This window comes from Antechinus flavipes, chromosome 2 (assembly GCF_016432865.1).
Source record: "Antechinus flavipes isolate AdamAnt ecotype Samford, QLD, Australia chromosome 2, AdamAnt_v2, whole genome shotgun sequence".
NCBI classification, from domain to species: domain Eukaryota; kingdom Metazoa; phylum Chordata; class Mammalia; order Dasyuromorphia; family Dasyuridae; genus Antechinus; species Antechinus flavipes.
In genome coordinates, this window is record NC_067399.1 from 550322977 (window position 1) to 550349193 (window position 26217).

At 32.7% G+C, this 26217-nt stretch overlaps 1 protein-coding gene across 1 annotated transcript in view; it reads right to left on the minus strand.

The window, feature by feature from the left end:
- The window catches only part of ENTREP2 (endosomal transmembrane epsin interactor 2), a 597828-nt gene that overhangs the window by 518005 nt on the left and 53606 nt on the right, over window positions 1–26217 (minus strand). The gene's annotated exons all lie outside the window — the stretch shown is intronic.

Here is a 26217-nt window from a genome sequence, read left to right on the forward strand (position 1 = left end):
CGGGGAGGAGGGAAATATCCCAAATTCTGAGTAACTTGATATTGTGTGTTTAATTCTGTCCATTAAAGGCATACAACATACAAATGAATTCTAAAATATATGACATAATTCTGGCCTCAAAGCCTAACTACAAACCAATGTACAATAGGTAAAAGTAAAAACTATTTCTAATTGACAACAAAATTGGAATCTCAAAACACAAGAATATGCTGTATAAAGTACAAGGCTTGGCTGATTTTAAAATTATATAAAAATAGGAAAAGGAAAGGCTAGATCAAAAGAAGAAAGGGCACAACCTTTAAGATAATCCAAGGGAAAACCCCATTGAGAGTTTTTTATACATCAGTGCTTTGTGTTCAACAAATTATTAAAATCTTCAACAAAAAATTGTTTATTAAAAAAAGTGCTTTCCTAGATGATATACTATTCAAGGGCAAGGATAATATATTCCCCAAATCATAAGGGCGTTAGAAGGAACCTCAAAAGATACTGACTCTAATATCTACCTAGACATAATCTACACAAACTCCATAGCTAGTCATTTAATCCCTTCTTGAAAGCCTCAAGTGATATAGTATTCTCTACCCACTGAGGCATCCCAATCTATATTTGAATACATATAATTGGAAGAAAGTTTTTCCTTATGTTGAGTCAATATATTCCTCTCTATAACTTGTACCCACTGCTCCTGGTTCTGATACTTGGTGCTCCCATCATAAAGAACAGGAGAAGCATATTGCTCTTTCTCATAGAAAACACAAGTTCAAGTCAGGGCCTTGATATTCAATAATTACTTGATCCTAGATAAATCTTTTAAAATCTCTGTGCCACCTTTTTGTTATTTGTAAAATAAAGTTATTAATTTATTACTTACCTTTTAGTACTAATTGAAAGGAGAGTATTTTGTATACTTTAAACTATTATATTACAGTGAATTGTTACAGTTAGGGTCATCTTGAGATTTAGCCAGTTTGAGCCAAGTGATTAAAACACTAATGACAGAGGATCACTTCCTTATTTATCTTGAATTTCAATTTTCCATTTGATATTTGTCCTATAATTCAAGTCTGAAAATCAATATTTTTCATAAATAACAAAATCCAAATAGGTCCTTGGGTTCTGCCTTCCTCCACAATGCATTGTAGCATCTCGTGCCATTATTTTAGAAAAATTGGAAAAATAATGATAGTAGAGTTAGATGAATTTGAAGCAAATGACTAAATGACTAGACTCAACATCAATTTGGAAGAAAGTTTCTCATGCAAGGACTCAGAACTCTGCACCAATTAATATGGCTTAATAACTTGTATAAAAATATGGATGATGGCAAACTTATCAAATGTGTCAATGGCTTAAGCCTGAAATGATAGATAATAGGTTATATACCAGAAAGATAATCCAAAATTTGCTATATACTGAGATGAAAATAACACTTATTAGGAATAAATGCAAAACCTTACACAACTTCTTTCTAAACTTCAATTGTATCAAAGAGATGATTAGATAGTATTTGACAGGCAAGCAGGTCATGATGTCTTAACTCCAAATGGCAATCACCATAAGCCATTTTATCACAATTACTCAATATATTTTCAGACTTTTATTTAAAAAGACGTGATACCATATTGTGGTGGGGAGGGACAGTCTTACTGTATTCTTCTTTAGTCATCCCAAATCTAGAAAATTATATTCAATTTGTGGTGGCACATAGTAGGAGAAATAGATGCAATGTCTAAAGCCAGAAATTCTAAAATGCTGGCACTTCAGGGAATGTCCTAATAACCCAAGACTGGAGTCTCAGACACCACACTAAACATCAAAGAATGAAGGCATTGAACACAAAACTTGAAATAGATCTAAGTGTAAATTCCATATACAGCGTACCTTTTTGGTGTCTTATCTCCTGCAATTCTGGGAAATAATTATTGAATTAATGTCATGTTTTTCAGATCAGTCCTTGGAGAAGAAAACCTCAAATCCAAATCCTGCTATCATTATCCTTGAGTTCCCCGCATTTGAAGAATAAACACTGAATTACTGCTATCTTCTACCATAATGGGATCATGGGAATAAAGAGCCCAACAATGGGTAATTTGGGTTAGCAAATTTCTAATTCCATTCTCTTCAGATTCCAGCTTTTGTGGAATCTTTTCTGGGCAGGAAACACCTCCTCTTTTTTACCTTTTTCCTGTACAACTGTTCATATCCAATTCAGTCCTACCACTGCCTACCTTTTTCCTCCCTCTATCCTTTTCTCTGTGTCTTGTGGAAACCCAAAAAATCATTAACAAATTCAGCATCTTCTTTTCATAGTCAACCCATCTTCTTGGATTTATAGAAACTGAACTCCCTCTACAATATACTGCATCACTGTCCACAAAGTGGTAATTATTAGCCAATCTTTCTCAAAAACCAGCACTTGCCCTCGTACTTGGAGACTTAAATATATAATATTGCTTTCTTTTACAATTTAATTTTTTTCACTTAACCAACATTTATTATTTTCTCCTTTCCACTACCACTGGGAGAAAAAAAAACTAACAACAAAACCTTCGTAATAAAAAGATAAACAAATTTGCAAAGGAGAAGCTAGGTGATACAGTAGAGAGAGCATCAGCCCTGAAGTTAGTGGGGCTTAAGTTCAAATCCAACCTCATACACTAGTTTTGTGACTCTGGACAAGTCACTTAACCCTGATTGCCTCTAAAAGCAAAAAACAAATGAATGTGCATGTTGGCCATTATCAAAAATGTGTTTCTCATTCTGTATATTTGATCTGTCACCTCTCTATCAGGTAATGAGTAGCATTCTTCATCATTAGTCATCTGAAATCACAGTTGATAATTGTATTGATTAGAGTTTCTTGACACTTTTGAATTTTTTATAATGTTAATTTTTAATTTATTCTCTTGGTTCTGCTCACTTTACTCTGAATCCATTTATACAGAACTTCCTATATTTCTCTGAAACCTTTCCTTTGATCATTTCTTACAGCATAATTATCAAGTCATTAACTTGAGTTACCTCCAGTTTCAAATATATGTGTATTATTTTATACAATTATTTGCATGTTTCCCTCCAAAAGCTTCTTGGGAGGAAGGGACTATCTTTTTACCTTTCTTTGTATCCCTAGTATAGTGCCTGGAACTTATTAAGTCTTTTTTATAAATGCTTGTTGGCTTGGGATATAAGCTAAGTCAAAAGGCATTCATAGTTGTGTTTTTGGTTTCACATTGCTTTCCAAAATGACAACCAATTCATAGTTTCATTAAGACTGCATCATTGTTCCTATTCTCCTGAAGCCTCTTCAATATTTTGCATTTTCTTTATTAAGTTTACCCATCAGAAGGTTACAAAATACAACTTCAGAGATCCTTTCTCTAATCATCATTGGTTTGAGGCATTTGTCACATGATTATATACATCTAGAATTTCTTGAGAACTTGCCTGTTGATTAACCTCTGAACCAATTTCAATCACTTCCTTGCATATCTTGGAAAATGCAATTTTATCAGAGAAACTTGCTGCAAAGACTTTTCTCAGTTAATTGTTTTTCTTCTAATATTAGCTGCATTTGAACTTACAGCATGGATTTCTAAAAACCATTTTGTCTTCAGAAGTTAAAATTTTGCAAGTATCTTATACTAATAACTGGGTGTCTACTTCTGTCCTGAGATAACAATAAGCAAAAACAATGATAGTATCAGTGGAAGATGGGTTGAAGTAATTTTGGAGAAAGCTGAAGGACAGAAATAACCAAGCATAAAAACACACCAGATGAACTCTCGTCTGTTCAAGAAGTTTCAGTGACTTCCTACTGATCTAATATAAAATACAAAATTCTCTGAAAGGCATTTGAAATCATCCACAGGCTAGCTTTAGCCAATTTTTCAAGGCTAATTACATATTACTTCCATTCTTGCATGTCACATGCAGCCCACATAACCAACGTGATGTTTCTTGTGTGAAATATTCTATCTCCTGCCTCTGTCACTGTGTACAGACATCATCCATACCTACAATGCTCTCCTTCCTCATTTTGGCATCTTAGAATCTTTAGTCCCTTTCAGTTCAAGTGCCATCTCCTTTTGTTTGTGTTCAAAGCTTATAATTAATAATCTAATGAACATATTGTATTTCCCCAATGTAAGATCTTTAGGGGCAAAAATTTTATCACCTTTGTCTCTGAATCTCCAGTGCCTAAGCAAAGTACCTGTTTTTTTATTTATTAATTACAACAAATTGAGAAACCTTTTGCCAAATACAGCCTCCTATTATTTGTTTTAGCATCAAAGCCTGAAAGGTCATACTAGACCTCATTTCTCATTATCTCACCTAAGATCTTTCCTAAATTTTGCTTATCCTACAGCATATAACTGAAAGCAATGTGTGAGATATAGCATGGTGCAGCACTACAAAGAATGTGGATCACAGAGATTGGCTTTACCTCTGTCACTTACGACCTATCTACGTTAACCAGGGATAGTGATTTAACCATTCTGGATTCTAGTATTCTCATTTGTAAAATGAAAAGGGTTGAGGTCTCTTCTAGCTCTAAATTCTATGATCCTAATTGTTTTGTAGAGACTAGTAGATAAAAGGACTACCAAGGGAGGATATATTTATAGTTAGAAAAAAATGATAACTATAATACATATTCTAATAGAATTGATAATTTAAATTATTCTAGTATATCCTTAAAATGATGTCATACTTTGGCCCTTGCTGAACAAAAAAACAAGTAAATATGAAATGAGACTTTATAATGTCTTTGGATTGTTTCAAATCTACTCTAACAAGGTCCAAGTTTCTCTTTCATTAATTATTCTGATAAAATGAGATCATATATTTTGAGAAAGTATATGTCATAAAAATGCTTTTGGTATAAAACAGATGTATAAAAACGGAAAGAAAGCATTTTTAAGTGAGTCATTGATTTCCTTCTGCCATCTATCTAACAAAAATCTGTATTCAATTTTTAAATTTGGTAGACATTATTTTAAATTCAGCACTATATAGTATCTATCCTAATGGGGTGTGTGCTTTCAAAGTTGTCTATCCATTAACACAGCTTATGCTATTATTGTTAAACATCCAAATGTGGAAGAAAAAACTTATATGAATTAAATTTTCATATTTCTCACAGACTGTTTCATGTGTTATCACCAACATCATAACTAACAGACAATGCCTTATTGATAATCAAATGAGGGTTTAGAGTTCCAGTATTATGAAGCCTTGAACCTGAGAAGAGTAATAAACAGACATGCTCTGGGGAACCACCCTGCTATTGTGAAGGAGTACTGAAAAAGTCAGTCCTATACAAATATTTAACAAAGAAAAAGCAAAAACAGGTCCTGCCCTCAACAAACTATATTCTAATATAAAAATTAAGATATCCTAAATTACTAACAGTAGCTGAGGAAACCAGGAAAAGTCTCTCATGGAAACTGATGCCTAAACCTAGCAAAAGTAAGGGATTCCAAAAATTAATGTTAAAGGAAAGTATTCTAGGCATGGAGAAACAAGATGGCATATCATATATAGCATCAGCATGGCTAGACTGGGAAGTTCATGAAGGAGAAAACATTTTAGAAAATTATAAAGATAGGAAAGGGTCAGGTCATGAAGAGTTTTAAATGCCAAAGTACTAAAAGTAATAGGGAACCACTGGAGAGTATTTCTTTTAAAAATCCTCCATAGCTTGGCCCTTTTTTCTATCTTCTGTCTTCTTAGACTAATCATATTAGATTATGAGCTCTTTAAGGATGAGGAAAAGGGGTTTTTGTTTTATTTTTGCTTTTTTTTTCATATACCAAGCATTTATCATAGTGCCTGGCATATAGAAAATGCTTAACAAATGTTTGACTTATTGGAGGACCTTACTATCCTCCATGTTCTCAATGATACAGTGACATTGGCTTTTTCATCATTTATCATACAAAGCACTCTATCTCCCAACTCCATTTTTTTTTCATTGCTTAAGCCCCGTGTCTAGAATTTACTTCCTCTTTACCTCTGCCTCCTGACTTCCCAGTTAAAATCCCACTTTTTATAAATGACTTTCCTGATCACACAGTACCTTTCTATTGAGATTATCTTGTTAGTGTTTGTGTATGTGTGTGTGCATGTGTATATCTTGTTATTTACATGTTCATTCTCCCATTAAATTGTAAACTCATGATAAACTGTTTTGGTTGGGGGGAAGTGGTGCTATCTTTCTTTGTATCCCCAGTTCTTATTTATCACTATCTGGCAGATAGTATTTAATAAATTTTTAAATTAAATTTATTTAATAAATGACTTGTCGACAATTAAGCAAAGGAATGACATAGTCAGATCAATATTTCAGTAAAATCACTTTCACAACTATAGTGCAAGAGATGGTCTGGGGATCGTTATCTCTATTTTATATGTAAGGAAACATATGTTAACACATATTAAGAGATATGTCTATAGTTACCACGCTAATAAGTACCATATTCTAGGTAGAATAAAAGAACATCCTTATCAGATTTTCAGAAGACTGTCACACTGACTAATTATATAAAGTAAGTACACTTAAATGCTTTTGATTCCAGGTAACAAAAACATCCCTAATGCATAAGAGTTATCTATATATCATGATGTAGTGAAAAACAAAACAAAACAAAACCACTAGACTAGTCATCAAGAGACATGGGTTGTAGTACAAGCTCTGCAATTAAGGAGCTTGGGAAAGTCACTAAAGAACAATGCTAATAACACACCTTATATTTATATAACTCTGTAGTTTCTAAAGCACTTTGACCTATCTTCTTGTTTTAATGATTCTCAAAACAATCCTCTCTGACTGGAAAAAACAAGTATAATACAGGTTAGAAACCTGAGATTCACCAGTTAGCTGACTTGTCCAACATCACAGACATATATAATAGTCACAACTATATATAATTTCACTATTTTTCAAAATATTGTACAACTACTTCCATAAGTCTTAGTTATTTTACCTAAAGGGGGTTGGAATGAATAGTCTAAGGTCCCTTTCATATTTAATTCTATGATATAAGACTTTATATCATAATAATCCAAAGTAAAAGCTAGCAATATGGTAGAAATGGCACTGATCATGGAGTCATGAAAAATGTAAAATGAATGATTATTAGTTTTATTACCAAGATAGGTTCCAACCTCTTTGGACATTAGATTTTTCATCTATTAATGAAGATCTTTTTAACTGCCTGTAATAAAGGTCAAATAAAATGATGTTTCTATTTTGTGTTTTGCAAACCTTAAATTATGTAATTATTATTAAACAGAATTTATTCTCTCACCATGGCAGCTTCAAAAACTTAGAAAATAAACTATTATGAAGCAGCCTCCATCTTTTATCTAACTGACAAGTCATATGTTAAGGGTACAATGGGGAAAAACAATATTCTACATATCTTGTGCCAAAAGAAAATAGAGCTACCCATTAGCGGCATTAGCTGCAGATCACTAATCACTAATTAATTTTTTACATATTTTGAAACCTACTTCCAAACTCATACTCTATATTGAATGAAATATATTAATTTAATTCACCGTTCTAATACCATGAGAGAAATATTCACTTGGAAAACACAGCTGATAAAGTACTTAAGAAGTGACATATGTTTATGATAACCTTGCAAGGCAATTGTTACTATCAGATTGGACATAGAAAAATTTAGTCCATGCACAGAGGTAACAATCCTTTCAAATATATGATCTGTAATAGAAATGTGGTTTTCACTAAAGTCCTAATGAAAACCAAAAGTTCATTTATTTAAATATAGGCACTTGCTCAGAATTATAGACAGAAAACCTGAGGAGTGTTTCCTACTACCAAATATACAAATGTATTCTATCCTACACAATTGTTTTAGTCAACCTAATAATTGCTGTTTTACCTATTACTGAGAGAAATTTCAGTCACAGAACCTTAGATTCTGAGGTACACAACAGCACCATTTTTGACCTAACCCATGAATATACTTCAATAAAAGAGTGTTCAAACAAATTAGTTGTATGGAAATCTGAATCCAGAATTTTGTTGCCTTTTTAAAATTAATTTTTTGGATAATAGAACCAAGATGGCAGAGAGAAGCTAGGAAAGTTGTCTGAGCTCTCCCCAGTTTCCCTCCAAAACATTGCTAACTAAAGCCCTAAATAGATTCTGCTGTGACAGAACTCACAAAAATTCAGAAGGAAAACAATTTTCCAGTCAAGATATGTTGGAAAAATTTCAGGAAACATCTGTCTCAGCAGGATAAAAAATGGGAGCACAGAACAGTCCCAGTGAGGGGAATCTAGTGAGAGGATCTCAGCCAAAGCACAGATCATCATTATAGGCTCCTCTGTCTTGGATCAGGAAACTAGTAGCTCAGCAGTCCAATTGCGAGACCTCCAACCCAAGCACAGAAGACAAATTGGAAGTTCTGGACTCAGAACAACAAATTATATTAGGCCAGGTCAACCCAACAGAAAGAAGTGAGAGGCCCCTGTATTTCTGCAAAAGAAGCTTGAAATCATTTCCCCTGTGTCTCAGAAGCAGAGCTCAAATTTTTAAAATGAGCAAAATACCAAGACCCTGGATCATAGAAAGTTACTAAGGCAACAGGGTAAATCAAAACAAAAACTCAGAAGAGGACAGTAATGATGAAATGTTTACATGTAAAGCCTCGAAGGGGAATATGAATCAGTCTCAGACTCAAAGGGTTCTCTTGGAAAAGCTCAAAAAGTATTTTTGAGATGGAAGTAAGAGAGATGGAAGAAAAACTGGGAAAAGAAATGAGAGCTATTCAAGAGAATTATAGGGGGGAAAGTCAAACAGCTTGGACAAAGGAGGCACAAAAACTGAAGAAAACAACTCCTTAAAAATAGATTTGGCAAAATGGGAAAAAATATGCTGCAGAAAAATAACTTTAAAAAAAACTGAATTGGTCACATGGAAAAGGAGGTTTTAAAAAGCAAACTAAAGAAAATAATTTACTAAAAATTAGAATTGGACAAATGGAAGCCAATGCTTCATCAAGAATCAAACAAAAATTTTAAATGAAAAAATAGAAAAAATGTAAAATACCTCATCAGAAAAACAACCAACCTGAAAAATAGATGTAGGAGAGATGATTAAAGAATTATGACTTCAAAAAAAGAATCTGGATGACATCTTTCAAATCATTAAAGAAAATTGCCCTGATGCTTTCTAAGCAGAGGATAAAAGAATCATTGAAAAAAATCTAGCAATCACTTCCTGAAAGAGATCCCTAAATGAAAACTCGAAAGAATATCATGGCTAAATTCCAGAACTATCAGGTTAAGGAAAAATATTGCAAGCAGTCAGAAAAAAACAATTCAAATATCAAGGAGCTCCAGTTAGGATTATTCAGGACCTAGAAGCTTCCACATTAAAGGATCAAAGGGCCTGGAATATAATATTTCTAAGACAAAGGATATTGGGTTACAACCAAGAATCAAGTACCCTGAAAAATCAAGCATTATTGTTCAAGGGAAAGATAGACATTAAATGAAATAGAGGATTTTCAATCATTTCTGAGGAAAAGACCAAAGCTGAACAGAAAATAATTTTTTAAAAAATCTTTTATATATACTTTTTTGAAATAAAATTAATTAATTTTATTTTATCAAATCTGTAGGAGGCTATCAATAGATTTCTCTCAAGTAATAAAATGTAGAAACAAATTCTGGCAAAATTTTAAACCTAAAATTTCCCAAAATATTATCCCAACATTAATTGAAGATTCTCAGTATCATTACCTTGAAGAACTGCAAACACAATTTTAAAGCTGGAGGAACAGGAATAAATGATAAAAACTTACTTAGGTTGTAAATAAACATAAATAACAAAGATGATTAACTAGGTCAATACAATCATGACTATAGATTTAGGGGATCTTAGAGATTACCCAATCCAAAAGTTCTGAGGTGTATGAAAGATTCTGAATGAAGAAGAAGAAAATTACATCTTTATTTCAAAGCAATTGTTTTTCTTTGGAATACCAAGTTGTTTATTTTGTGCTTTTTTAAAACATTATTCTGAGAAGGGGTCCATAGATTTTACCAAACTATCAAAAGTAACATGACCAAAAAAAAGTCTAAGAATTCAGGATTCAATCCAACACTCTCCATTAAATTGAAAACAAGCCTTTATTAAGCATCCATTAGTACATGTTAGGCAAAACATAAAATGAAATACTCTTGATTTTAAGGACCTGACATTTACTGGAAGCATATGACATGAACACAGATAAGTAAATCCAAACTTACATAGTTATATATGTACATATATGTGTATACACAAAGAAAACACAAAGTAGTTTTAGAAGGTAAAAACTAACAATAGAGGAGAGCGGTGGAAAGGAAAAGGCTCACATTAAAAGAAACACAAGCTGAACTCAGAAAAGAAGTAAGGATTCTAAGGAGCCAAGGTGAAAAGGGCACATACCATACAAAAGTATGTCATATACAAAAAAGTGAAGGATGAAATCTCAAAATAGGTTAGTTTAGCTGGAGCATAGAATGAATGATGGAGAGTAATATTTGTTTTGGAGTAAATTAGCTCTATTCTCTTCAGTAACCACATACTGCATTCCTAGCCACAGCTGACCAAATGTATGCTGTTCATCACCTTAAAGAGCCAACTAAATAAATGTGTGCAATTAGCAGAAAGACAGAAACATCAATAGTTAATTTGCAAGGTACTGACTATAATAGTTGGCTATGAGGTGAGGATGCAGGGAGAAAAGCCCTATGATCATCTATTAATTAAAATTAGCACTTTAAAGGACCATAGAAGATATATGATAAATGTCCTCCCACAATCATAACAGACCTTCAACTACAGAGAGGTGTATTTTAAAATCTCCAGGAAAAAATTCTGCCCTAAACTGATACTACATTTTTCTTAAACAACTGCAACTTTTTAAGCAAATCTAAACAATTAAGTAGAAAAAGTGGTTACAATGAAATAAAATGCTATATTACCAAAAAGAAGTTAGATACACTGATGCACCTTTATTTGCTACTCATCATTAGAAATAAATAGAAAAGTGTAATAGTAGCAAAGAAATGTTTCACTCACTATTTAGAAAACAAGGAAATTCAGAAGCATGGGTCCTAAAACAGATCCCACAACTCAAGCTACTTTTCTCATTGTTCACTTTCAAACTTTCTTCCCATCCCTCACCTAGTCTCCATTCTGGCTTTCCTCTGCCTTCCTGAGGATCATGATTTAACACTAGAAAGCACCTTATAGATTATCTAATTCAATACTTTAATTTTACAGATGATTAAATTGAGGACATGGAAACCTACATAACATATATAAGTTCACCCAGAAAATAGTAGGATCTTCTGACTCCAAGAGCAGTGCTCTTCTCACTACCTTATATTAAACTAGTCTTTCACATGGCTTGCCTTCCCTTTAATTCTCCTTGTGTCCTTAAAGAATTATCTCATCGATTTATATCACTAGGACCTGTGGAAATCTTGTTCAAAATCTTCAAAATATAGATAAATGGAAAGAATACAATTACAAAGAAATGGGTTGAGCTATAGGAGGAAAAATAGAGACACAATTCACACCATTCAGTCTAGATAAAAAAAAAAAAAACTATGTCTGCACAGTAGATTAATCCAAATAACAATTAGTGTGTCTACAGGGCAAAACTCCCACCAAGAAGTGAGAACAAAGGCATATCTTTATTTTCCATAACTAATAAAGTATATTAGAATCCTATTCAATTAAGCTTTTGTCATGTTGTAAAAGTAAATTAAAAGATTCATACCTCTCTAAGACCAAAGATTTGTTTCTTATTATATTGTGTGTCACTATTAAAAAAGTATACTTATTCTCCTAAAATTTGGAGGCTTGGGAAACTTTAGGGTAATCTATAGGTTATTCAGGGTTAAGAAGGATTAAAAAATATCCCCTGGATCAAAAACTATGCTGTACATTTTTATAACAAATATTTATTATACAACAAAAAAATCTAGTTCCTGAAAATAGATATAAATCAGAAAATAATCAAAAATTACTTTACAGTATAAATATAGAACTAGAAGCAAAATCTTGTATATGATATAAAGACAACAGAAATATATGCATGCTATGTATATATATGCATATATATAATGAATATTTCCAAATATCATCAACTAAATTCAAAATTGCAAAAGCTAACAGTACTTTATCATCTACATTAATTATTATTGCTAAGCTTTCTGCTGCCAGATATTCATGTTTTGTCTCTTCCATCTATTCATTCCAATACTTGGACCTAACTAATGTAGGTATCTTGTTTTTTACTCTGCTGTTGATGGAAGGCCTGTCCCCATCAACATCAATGGCCCTAAGGACCCAGATTTCCAAAGACTCTGCTTCTTTACTGAGGAGAGGAAAAAGAAGAAAAAATGATCTTCTCAATTTTTGCACTCACCCTAGGGAAGACTGCCCAGATGGAAGAAGACTAGGTGAGTCAACCCAAAAAGGAAAAAAAACTCAAGAATGAAATTCTGAAGACACCAAGGGAAAAAATGGTCCTGAACTTTTGACCACATATCTATTGGCAAGTGGCAGAGTTATCACCTTTGAAAGATCAATATGGAAAGATTCCATGTCGTTCTTGACATGGCTCTGGAAAATTTATTATTTTTATTCTCCTCTGTCCTAAGGCGAAAGGTTTGTTCTCACTGCAGTTGATAGTTATTCAATATCGGGAAATGCAGTACCAGTTCAGTCTGACATAACTGTGGCAGTTATCATTAAGGGAAATTGGCAGTTTTCAAAGGAAAAAGTCCAAGTTAGCCCAAAAAACCCATGAAAATGCTTCATATTACTAATAATTAGAGAAATGAAAATTAAAGCAATGCTGAGGTTCCAACTCATACCCTTGAAATTGGACAAGATAACAAAAAATTATAATTATTGGAGAGACTATAGGACAATTGACACATCAATGAACTGTTGGTAAAACTATGAATTAGTCTAGTCATTCTGTAAAACAATTATGCCCCTGAAAGATACTAAACTGTGCATACCTTTGATTCAGTGATATCAATAGGCCAATACCCTAAAGAGATCATATTTTAAGAGGACACATATGTACAAAAATATTTACAATTGATTTTTATACAAACTGAAAACTAAAAAGATGCCCATCTTTTGGGAAATAGGAATTAAGTCCTATAAATATAATAAAATATTACTGCTCCATAATAAATGATCTGAAAAAAGATCAAATATCCCAATTTTCAGAAGAAGAAATATGCAAACTACAGGCTATTACACTTTATTTTGATTCCTGGGAAAATCCCAAAATAAATTATTAAAGAAATGATTAATAAACATGTAGCAAAAGTGGAAGACATATCAGTCTTGGATACACATCCATAAAACCTTGCAATAAGAGATCCTCAGTTATCCCATGAAACTTAGATTTCATGTTACCTTTGAAGGCAAAATAAAACTCCACCAGTTTCTTTTTTAGCTTTCTAAGAAGGAACTGTGAGCTTTCTTTTTATTTGATCACAATTTAATTTTTATTTCTGATTTCACTTATGGCAAAAATATTATTATTATTATTATTATCACTAGTGACAATAAGAATAGCTACCATCTATTTAGCAGCTATCATTTATTTAGCACTTTAAAGTTTACCAAAAGCTTTATATACATTATTTCATTTTGAGCTTAACCACAATCATATGAGGTGGGGAATATAGCTATTTTTTACCCCACTTTACAAGTAGGAAACTGAGGTTCAGAAAAGTTAAGTGGTAAGATAACTAGTAACTACCTAAGATAGAATTTGAACCAAAAGTCAAGGTCAATATTATTTCAACTATACCATATTGTCTCCTGTATTCTTTAAAATATCTATTATGTTCTCCACAAATTCTGTATCTTCACATTTTAAAGATAAATACTACCCTTTCTCTAGTTTAAAGAGGAGGACCAGATTAAGTATGTCTTCATTTATCTCTAGGCTTTACTCAACTCTCCACAGAAATATATAATGCCATACAAAACTGGAAGCTCAGTCCACATCTGGATTATTTCTCAACACTAAAAGTATTCTTTGCCTGTGTGCCTCTCACTTTTACTGACTCCTCCCAGAATTTCCATTTGAAGAAGAAAGTCTAGATCAGTCAATTCCTCATTCCTCTTCAGGCTGCAATCTTGATTTTTTCCTTAAGATTTTGTTTACTATGTGCAAATATCTTCATCTTCCTCTTCTCTTTTCCAGTTCCTTTTTATGTTATGTCTTTTCCCATTCCAATGTAAGCTCCTTGAGGCCAGAGACTATATTTCTGTTTATTGTGTAAACACTTAACAAAGGCCAGTTGACAGGTTAACTTCACTTAAATTCTACTTTCTTGCCGGGTGTCCTCAAGAAATCTCATCCTTTTCATCTGTTTCCAGCAGAACAAAAACAGCTTATTTCTTACTTTCCATAGTCAATTCCTAACCATTATTATAGCACCATATTTATGTAATATGCCATCGTTGTAAGCATGTACAATCTGTTTATACAACTGTCTTATTCTTGTTACTGTCATATTAGAATACCTAATTTTTCCAACTTTTTCACTGACTCTTAAACATAGCTCATGGTATTAATTCTCAGTGATTTTAGTATCTGCTTCATGATACTAACTCTCCACCAATCCTTTGCTCTGATTCTAATTTCTCAACAAGAGTATTAAAGCCCCTTTACCCATCATTTGAAATCTTTAATTTAAATGCCACCTCTTGCATGAATCCCTTCTGATTTCTCTAGTCACTAACAACCTTCCCTTTTGGACAAATTCATGTAGCATTTTGTTTGATAACTCTCTAATGCACTTTGGCAATATTGTTTATTATAGGTATGTGTTTATGTCTTTTCTCTCTTCAAAACTAAAAATGCCAAGAGATCGAATGATGTGACATGACATATTTGTCCTCATCATACCTGAATTCAAGGTCAGAGTTTGCTGTTTATCACTAGCTTTTCTATATGATTTTCTTCCTTTTTAAAATAAGGCTGAGCAAATAATAAATGATATGAATACAATACTTTAAAGTTTATAAGGTGTTTTTAATATGTAATAGAGCTTCAGGGAGGGGTTGTAGTGCATAATCCCCAGATGGAAAAGACTGGGAATCTTGCTTCTGAAAAGGACATGATGTCATGTAATGGGATATTCCCTGATCTGACGCATGCACATACAAACTATAACTGTGTCCAGTCCACTTATCTTGTAATAAAAGAGGTGAACTACTGATTGGCTACATAAGTAAAGCTGAGACTCAAAAAACTCTCACCAGCAAAGTTTTTCTTTGTTCTAGTTCTTTTTTCTATATAACTATAATTCATATAAAAGATGCAATGATGTCAGATCCTCCTGATCCGATGCCAAAACATGGCTTACTTTTTGCAAGCCTGCATTTTTTGCCTCTGCATTAATTCTGCCTTACTTTTATGGTTAACTATTTTTTGTCATGTTCAATTATTTGTGAACCCATTTGGTACTTTCTTAGCAAAGATACTGGAATGGTTTGACAGATGAGTAAACTGAGTCAAACAGGGGTAAGTGATTTGTTCAGAATTCACAGCTAGTAAATGTCTGACAAGATTTGAACTCAAGAAGATGAGTCTTCCTGACTCATGATCCAGCATTCTATCCACTGTGGCACCTAGCTGCCCTACTTTTAGTAGAAAGATTACTAGAGATAGCTATAAATTTGTAAGCCAGGAAAGGTTAAAAAAAAAACCCATGAACTTGGCATACATTCTGGTTCTTGAACTTCTGGTAGCTTACCATTCTGACTTTTCAAGCATCATAAATTTAAAGTATTCCAGTGGTTTACAGCTAACCAGCCCAGAAGCTAAGCCCTAGAGAATGCCCTGAAGGAGCTATCCTAACAGTACCTGAGACAGGAACTCATCTAGACACTATATTTCATTTACAAAGTCAATCTGGTGGGAAAATGCTATGTAGAAATTTCATTAAATTTGACCCTAATCTCAATAGATACCTAAGTCATAGAGAAGAATATGACCTCCCTCAAGTACTGGGAGGAAATGCTTTTACTTTGGTTCTTGTTATATAATCACAGTAAAAACTAATTTTGTAAAACTAATTGATGTTAATTGGTAAAATGGAATTAACAGGTAACTACAGGGAACACTTCAGAATGAAGGATCAAGCTGACAGCATTAGAGAAAGACTTCTCCAAACCCTCAGGAATACTCCTACGTGTGGTATAGATAGCTTCACTCTAATAGAGTGAATTCAATCTCACTGGAAATACATTATCTCATTGGAGTCTTACAATAACCCCTGAGGAAGACACTATAGGTTCTGTTATTCCAATGTTCCTACTGGAGAGGTTAAGTGATTTACTAATGGTCACATAGCTAATAAGAATCAAAAGGAAGAAGGAGCTGAACTTTCTAGCCTTTTATCCTATCTCATGCCATAGTACTGCTAACTAATTCACAAGAACTTATGCAGATCATTGATTTGAAGCTAGAAAAGACTTCAGATTTCATTTAATAGGACTCTCATTTTACAAATAAGAAGAATACTATATCCCAAAGAGACTGAGGAACTTGCCTGAAGTCACACAGAAAGCTAAGAGTAAGCATGAGGTTGGCACACAGATATTCTGGTTATAAATCCATCGTTCTTCCCTTTACTGCCTTCAGCTTTGATCTTGTGATTGCTGGATACTCTGTACATAATAGATGGTTAATAAATGTCTGCTGGATTAATAGCTAATGTGGAGAACAATAAGAAAATGGCCTGACTACAACAGAATGTTAATATGAAGTATACAAACCAAATTAAATATTTAACCATGGTAAATGGGTTGCTACATATTACAAATGAATCCTACCTATTCACAATAACTTCCCTTTAAAGTACCATGGGGGAGAAGTTTAAGTATTTGATAATTCATATTTTTCCACTTATTCATACTGGCATAGTTCTCAGTTGGTTTAAATTAATGAGGTTTTGTTATATTTTTATTTCACCTATTTTTCTAACTTAATGCTTTAAAAGATATTCTTTATACTTTAGCCATCCATGATTTAAAAGAAATCAAAAGCAGGCCTGGTGGATCATAATTGTATCCATTAAGGCTAAACATTAAAGGATTTCTACTGTTGATATATAAATAGACAACTGTTCACTGGGGAAACATATCTACAAAACCTTTCAAAGCTATAAACAATGATCTTTTTCTAAATGCTATTAGGTCTCAGAAACTTTATGAAAAGATGCTAGCCATTTTTTTTTCTTTAGAGTTACTCTGTAGGCAAATGTTAGTGTTTGACACTTTAGAAAAATTTGGTATCTGAATTCAATAATTAAAAAATAATATAAGTATATTTCCAATACCTACAATCTTTTAGCAATTACTATGTTTTCAAACTTCATAACGAATCTTGCAAAAATCCTGACAAACAAGAAAACTGCTATGGTACATTTTTTAAAAACTACTAATCAAGTTATCTAAAGTATGTGTTTCAGGAGAATTCCTTCTATATATGTGCTTGTGCATACACATACAGGGGGAGGTCTGAAAACTTCCAAAAAAACATCAAGGAGACAAAAATTCATTTTTAAAGGGTTAAACCACAACTGTTATTAGAAAATAAGTGATCACTTTATGTAGAAATGCATTTTATTTGTTTTTGCTTACATAAAAAGCCAGCTATTATTATTGCTACTTCCAAATACAGTCATCCGTATTGCTACAACTGAATTCTGAGAACCACATTTTCCCAGGACTTAATTTCTCTGAATATTATTGACAATAACACACTTAGCTATTCAAGGCAAGAGTTTTCACAACCTTCATGAAACATCTAGAAAACCTTTTTCACTACATTGTGGACTGTCCAATCTAAATCTTTATGCATTATTTAGGGAGAAATGACAAGGCAACAATAATAATGACAATAATCACCTACTACTTTAAGTTTTGTAAATATAAGTTATCACAAGTAACTCACATATTGGGAGATGTTTGGATATTATCAGTATTAGTTATTATCATTATTCCTGTTTTGCAGTTGAAAAATTGAGAAAGACAGAAGTTATATGATTTGCCTAGGATCTAGGATCACAAAGCTACTGTCTAAGATTGGATTTGAATTCAGGTGTTCCTAACTTCAGATTCAGAGCTCTATGTAGTGCATGACTTAATTGTTATAATTCTCTGAAAAGTCTCTGAAATATCACACACATAGTATACTTAGGGAAAATAGAAATAATAGCCTAAAATGCATCCTGTCCACTATTCTTATTTTGGTAATTCATTTATTCATAAAAAACTTTTTTAGCATTTTATTTTAATATTCCAAAAAGCCCATATTTTTATCAGCATTGGTGTTCCTTTTGCCAACAAATATGATGAACACACCAACATTCCTTAATGATTTAATAGATAGTCTTTATTAATTGTTGTAACCAAAAACCTTCTTTACCTAATAATCAAACTTGCTTTAATTAACATATCTAATGGATGTGGCACTCTTCAACAATGAGATGATTCAAGCCAATTCAAATTGTTTAGTGATGAAGAGAGCCATCTACACCCAAAGAAAGTACCATGGGAGCTGAGTATGGATCATAACATAGCATTCTCAGTCTTTCTCTTGCTGTTTGCTTTATTTTGTTTTCTTTCCCAGTTTTTTTTCTTATTGATCCTATTGTATAGCAAGGTAACTGTATAAATATATAAATATATATGTATATATATATATGTATGTATATTGGATTTAACATATATTTTAATACATTTAACATGGACTACATCTAGGGAAGGGAGTGGGGGAAAGAAGGAGATCATTTGGAACAGAAGGTTTTGCAAGGGTCAATGTTGAAAAATTACCCATGCATATGTTTTGTAAATAAAAAGCCTTAATAAAAAAATTTAATATATCCAAACTTGGTACATGGTCCATGCCCAAAGCCTTCCTGGCTTGGTAAACAGGACCTGTTAGAGTTCATACGTGGGGATGTTCTAGTAAATGTTTTACAACCAGCTCTCTAGGGGGAGAGGAGAAATGATTACAGATAACACTTTTAAGTTTAATCTATATTATTTTTCTATTTTTTAAACTAGACAATCAATAACACAATAAATCAGGCCCTGACTTTATGACTATTCTTTAATATCTGAGATACAAATGGCTATGCTGAAAATTTAGTAATTGGCTCTCTAGAGTCAGTAAAAGTTTTTTTTTTTCATCACACCCCTTTATACTCTACTGGCACAGACTTCAGAAACCCAGGTCATCTTCATCAAACAACATTCCATTGACTTTATTTAAACATGCTTTCAATCAAATTTCATTTTTTCAATCAAAAAAGTATTAATTAAGCATTTGCTATATGCTAGGCACTGTGCTAGTTTATCATAAAAATATGATTAATGAAATAATCCCTACTTGTGTAATCTTGTATATATGTGGCATGAAAAAAATTCATAAAAGAAATCCATGGTTCTTAGAGATTAAATACAGCAATCTTCACATGAATTGTAAATATTGTAAGTAAACATGAATTGAAAATAATAAACATTTCTTCTCAAACCTATTCACCTTACTAAAAGAGGTAAGACTAAAGAAATCTATATTATCACCAAGAGTAAGATTGACACCAATAAGAGTTCCTTCTTCAGTTTGCCTCAGGGACAAACAGTGAGAAAAATGAATTTCAAAGAGTGCTCTAGATATCCATCCATAGTAGAACTAAGTCACTATTAGAAAAACCGAATTTACTCAGAGGGCAAGAACTATAAATAGCTTGATTCACCTTATAGACAGTATCTTCTACTTCTTATATGTCAAATATCCATGATTTCATTAATATAGAAAGGTATTTCCTCTGATAATACAGATTGCAACTTCACTGAGGGTTAGAAGATAGTTGTAAGTACTATAGCTGAAAAAAAAATTCATCTGGTAGGCAAAATTTTATAGGTTAACCTGGTGCCTTCCATAATCTACCATATTTGTATTGGAAATAGGGATTTTTATCTTCTAACATAAAGAAAATCAGTTAAAAATTATATTCTGTCATCACTGACCTAATGAATCTATTGAGTAATAATTACTGTTTCAATGTTTCCTGAAGACTTTAACTTTCTTAAAAGGCTGCCTGAGATGGGAGTTAACAATGCTACTTGTCCCATTCATCAGAAAGGCAACAAGAAAAAATTCAAGATCTTTAATGTATTCATGTCTTTTCAACTTATTGCAAATCAACAGAACCACAGGATTTCCACTACTAAAAAAAGAAAATGATTGTAACCACTAAAAAAAATTTAGTCACAAGTCTATATCAGCAATCCCATAGTTCTTTGTAAAACCCATTCCATATGTTGGACATCCAAATCACAAAATTTCAAGAATCAGAGACTTCAGTAGTCATCAAGCCAACCTATAACTGAAAAAGAATCTTCCTAGAACATATCAAATAAATAGGCTTTGTTCAAAGACCCCTTGTAGAAAGGAAACTAATACCTACCCAATGAATTCATTCTACTGTTTAGTTGTCACTACAATTACTTTCTTATATTCACTATAAGATTTATATTGACTAGAACAGATATAGGTATGTAAACATTCAAACAAGCAAGAGTTACCAAAGACACTAGAGTGACATAAGACATACAACATAAGGCAAACAGACCAGAAAAAAATAATTGTACAATTACAACCTAAAGTAATGGTGAGAAATAGCCAGTTTTTCTATAGCAAATCCCTAAAACTGGAGAACTTAATAAAAAGGATCTTACATAAAGGATCTTTGAAATGGTCCCTGGAAAAACAAAGATCTCAATTTTTATTCCATAAAAGATCACGCATGTAGGTATATATAAACTGAGACTTGCTCTCCTAATCCCCACAAATCAGGTCCTCAGAGCTCAATCTGTCTACTCCCTTCCCATGGTTCCAAAAGTAACCTGAAGGAACATCTCTTCTGACCTATGTAAGCTAACAAAGTCATATCTAGTTCATTTCAACTTCAATTTTCACTCACTTAATATCAGCAAAGACTAAACACAAGGACTAAACAAAGGACCATGCATCCACAGCCACAACATATTGCTAAGGGAGACAAGGTAGTTAATTCTATCTTTTTCCTCACATGGAGGCTCATAATTAGGCAAGAGAGAGCTTTCTTCTGTCCCTGTGTTTTGTAAATATACTCATTTTCAGCTCAACAGCCAATCAAAAATTTTTCCATCGTGATTCTGCTGAGCAATCAGTCACAGTTTACCATATCCAAAATAAGAAGAGTCTTTCCATTACACTATACATTCTCTGAAGCAGGATCGCCAAGTTTCCATGAGTTGATATACAACAGAGTATACAATAAAAGCTAAATGAACTATGCTTCCATTGGATAGTAATACTTAGATCAAGATTTAATTTGTTGGGGTAGCTAGCTGGTACAGTGAATAGAGCACCAGCCCTGAAGTCAGGAGGACCTGAGTTTAAATGTGGCCTCAGACACTTAACACTTCCTAGCTGTGTGACCCTGGGCAAGTCACTTAACCCCAATTGCCTCAGTGCAAAAAAAAAAAAACAAACAAACAAACAAAAAAAAAAAAAAAAAAAAAACCTATCTCTACATGTTCTAAATTCTTCCCACTGTGGCCAATCAAGAAAGGTGTAATTTGATATGATAGCCCTTTAAATACATGAAAACAACTTTCATACCAGCCCTCTTCCTCCTCCTTCCAAGATCTCCAAGTCTTCTCTTTCAACTGACTGATCTTTACATGGCAAGAATTCAAGCTTGATGTTCCCTGGATACTCTTCAGTTTATCAAAAACCAAGGCATTCAAAACTGAAAGCTAGAAAGAATGCAACAAGCCTATAGCCACTTCATTCATAGACAAGGAAATTCCTATTTCTTTCTTATTTAGCAAACATCAAATTAGCTTTCTTGGCTTCCATCATACTCTTGATTCACAATATGGCTTGCAGGTCATTGAAACCCCCAGATCTTTTTCAGATGAACTGCTGTCCAGTCATTCCCATCTTGTACTTAGGAAGTTGGGTTTTTTAAACCTAAATACAAGATTGTATTCCTATTAAATTTCTCTTGATACAATTCAGTCCAATGTTTTAGCCTCTTACAATCTTTTTGAATGCTAGCTGGTCTGTCAGCTCTCCCTCTTAATTTTTGTGTCAATGCAAAATTGATAAGCTTACATATATGCCATTATCCATGTCATTAAGAGATATGTTAAACAGCAGAAGGCCAAGAACAAATTCCTAGATATCTCTTGCTTTTTATTGCCTAGTTAGTTCACATTTATTCCTTTATCCTTAAGATCATGGAGTATAAGGATTTTTTAAAGGATTATGAAAATCAATTACTTCTACTACTTCTTTATACAGATTAGAAAACTGATCTGATTTATAGAGAATTTAGCACTTTATACTCATAGTTTCCTGTCTCTCTCTATGGACTGAACTCAAGCAAGTCTCTGAATTAGATTTTGTCAAGTCCTTTCTCATTCTTTCAGTATCATTTGTGTTCCCTTCCTTATCAACAATGTGAATTCTGACTTGTATTCTTGACTGCAATAGGTAGAAGGCTAAGATAAGGCTAAGATAAGACATATAAGTTTTATTTTAAATTAAAAATTTTCCCATGAAGCCTCCACATTTATTATATAACAATAATGGTCACAACCCACTTTATACCCAAACTTTTCATTAAAACCAAAGAAAAATAAACTAAATATACTTACATGAATATTTATACTTATCACATTCCTTACTTTAAAAAAAATCTAGAGCTATAATAGACTAAATTTTTAAAAGAATTAAAATATTTTCCTCTTTATTATTGCTATATGAAATACACTATAAAATCTCATTAAATTGAATACCTCTACAAAAGGAGAATACTATTTAATTCTATATTCAGTATTCTTATAAAGGCTGTGTGATCTGGGTTATAATGAGTTCTATACAGTAATTCAAAAAATGAATATAACTGATTTGAGGCATTTGCACGATAGCAATAGCTGTACTTTTGAAAATTGTTATCCTATATGAAGCAATAATCATATTTCCAAATTCACTTTAGTTCAAATACACCAAAATCATACAATCTCAATTTCCAGATAATATAACAAAGCAAAAGAAATATCTAGGAGTTTATAGGATGAAATATGTAAGATCACCAACTATTACCAATATTGGTTTCAGGCTTTTTTTTTCCCAGTGTGTACTATCTTTTCCCACAGTTTCTATAGTGTGCTACAATTCCTATATAATTATTCACCTCTGAAGAGAAAAGAAAAACCATCCTTCTATCATAATATTTTACTACTTATCTCTGTCCCCAACTCACTCAAAGAAATTCTCATAGGATATTTCTTTGAAAGCTTAAGATAACTGTTTTCTACTCCCATAAGTCTGGGGTCAGATTCTATGGTTTCAATTTTCAGAGGGAATTAAAAATATTCCTTATAGTTATAGTCATTATTTTCTTTACAATTTAGATTTAATAGGCAACCTTTTCCAGAAGCTCACAATGACAATCACATACTTCCTTCTTGACAAATCCAATATTTTATCCTACTTGATCTTTCTGGAATATCTGATAACAATAACTACCATCCCCTTGAAAGTCCTGACACTGTTCTTTCCTAGTTCTCTTCCTATTTTTCATATTCTCTCCTCTTTCTCCATCTCTACTTCAAGTTTTTTCCTCCTCCTTATATCAGTTTACTCTGGACATTCAAGGCTTTATGCTGCCTTTTTTTCCCCTCTTTCTCTACTCCTTTGATGTGTTAAGAGTTCAACTATTATCTTAATGCATATGACTACTCTTCTCACAAGCATTCAATTTCAGTATTTACAAGTAGCTACAAGTGAAAACACTACCATCCCCTCAAATGTTACATAAGCAAAATTAAAATAATTATCAGAAGCCCCAGAAGCATGATACCCAAAGAATACTTTTGGAGATGGTTAAAAAAAAATAAATAAGACTAAGCATTAACTTAAACTGCAAGACCAGAGAAGAGGTTGTTTTTTATCTTTAAGCAGCATTATGTGACAAAACTATTTACAAAACCCAATAAGAATAAGAATTGGCCCTAAAACCAAAATAATAAAACAAAAGGATTACCATCTATTACTAAAAAATGTCCTTTTTAAACCTCATTTACTAATGAAATACTCTAAAAGAAGAGGAAAAAAATTTGAATAATGATGAAAGTATAAGAAAAAGGGATACTTCTTTTTTTTCAGATTCCAGTGGTATATCTTTTTTGTTTTGTTTTGGGTTTTTGGGAGGGGGATCAAGTGACTTGCCTAGGGTCACAAGTGTCTAAAGGCCACATTTGAACGCAGGTCCTCCTGACTTCAGGGCTGGTGCTCTATCCACTGTGCCATCGTGCTGCCCTCCAGTAGGTTCTGATTGATCCTGTATTTTGTAGGGGTTAGGAAAGTAATTGGATCACAAGGACTTTGCACACTGATCTTTTGATAGTATGTGCCATTATTGTGCTAATCAATTCTATGCTAAATTTAAAAAATAATAGTATATAGTATCCAAACATGACTATCTATTTTTGTAGTGTCAATTACATTATGCCAAGGTCATATGTCTTGAGCTCCCTGCAATAGAGCCAATTCAGGACCAAAGAGGAATTTCACCAGTGAGTGGGATCTTCAAAGAGCTGTATTCTTACTATATAAATCAATACACCTCTTGACCCTGACATGGTACCATCCTATAGAAGAGGTTACTAGGTCAATTCCTAATGGAATTCCAAACTCACTCAACAATAGGTCAAAGCAGACTCAGGTCAAAAGAAAATAGGATTAAGTAAACCCCTAATATGCTCACAAAGAGTAAATTAAGCACTGAAAGTTGATTATTCAGGTTTCTAGGCATGCGATCTCTAAGAATCTCAGAGAAGCCGTCTGGATATGTCTGTCATATTAAAGCAAGCATTCTAGTTCTGTTTAAAAGAAAAAAGGAGAAAGAATGAATATTTATGATACAAGTGAACTGGTTACACACTATTATTTTAGTATTGTGAAATCCATACTTTTCATATTAGCTATAATACTCATCCTGAGATACAGTAATACAACATGTCAATATATAAACATTCAAACAAGTCTAAGTTATTACAAGGAAACCTGTCTGACTTTAAAAAGAAGCACACCAGAAAACTGACTTAGTAATTACAGTCTAAAATAAAAGAAATAGAGAAGCTGCCAAATTCTCTCTATCAGTGTTCCAACACTACTAAATCATACTACTTTAACTGGGGTAGAGATAATTAATACAACTCACCTACATACATACTTACATATGTTTTTTCCTATATTCAATAATCAAATTCAATAAAAATTCATTAAGTACTTTCTAGGTGCCAGGCACTATGCTCAGTATTAAATATACAAATAAGAAAAAGAAAGTTGGTGCTCTCAAGGAGCTTACAATTTAATGGGGAAAACAATAAATTGTTATTATAATATTCATTCCCCATCTTAAAAAAAATAATGGAATTAAGGGGTGAGAAAGGAATGTACTGGGAGAAAGAGAGAAAAGGAAAGAGAGAAGTAGAATGACGCAAATTATTTGTGATAAAAAAGAGGAAAGAAAAAGCTTTTGCATCATGAAGAGGAAGAGGAGGAGGAGGAGAGGGTAAGTAAATCTTAATCTCATCAGAATTGACTCAAAGAGAAAATAACAAAATATGGGTATAGAAATTTATCTTATCCTGTAGGAAAATAGGAGGGGAATGAGATATGGAAAGGGGGGTGAGTGATAAAAGAGAGAGCACACTGGGAGAAGGACAAGTCAGCAGAAAAACACTTTTGAAGAGGGATAGAGTGAAAGAAGAGAAAGAATAGATTAAATGTAAGTAAATACAGAAGTATTAGTAATTAGTAATACTTATAATTAGTAATACTAATAGTAAAATAGCAATAGTAATAGTAAAAAGAATTTTATAATTAGTAATACTAATTTGTAAAATAGCAATAGTAATTGTAAAAATAATTTTGAGGGGACTTCCGGTTAAGATGGCGGAGAGGAGGCTCACAGTTGCATAAGCTCCGCGCTTTCTCTCACTATCCACTTCATTACAAGCCTCTGAATCAATGCTTGACTGAAAAAAACCCACAAATAGTTACCAAGAGA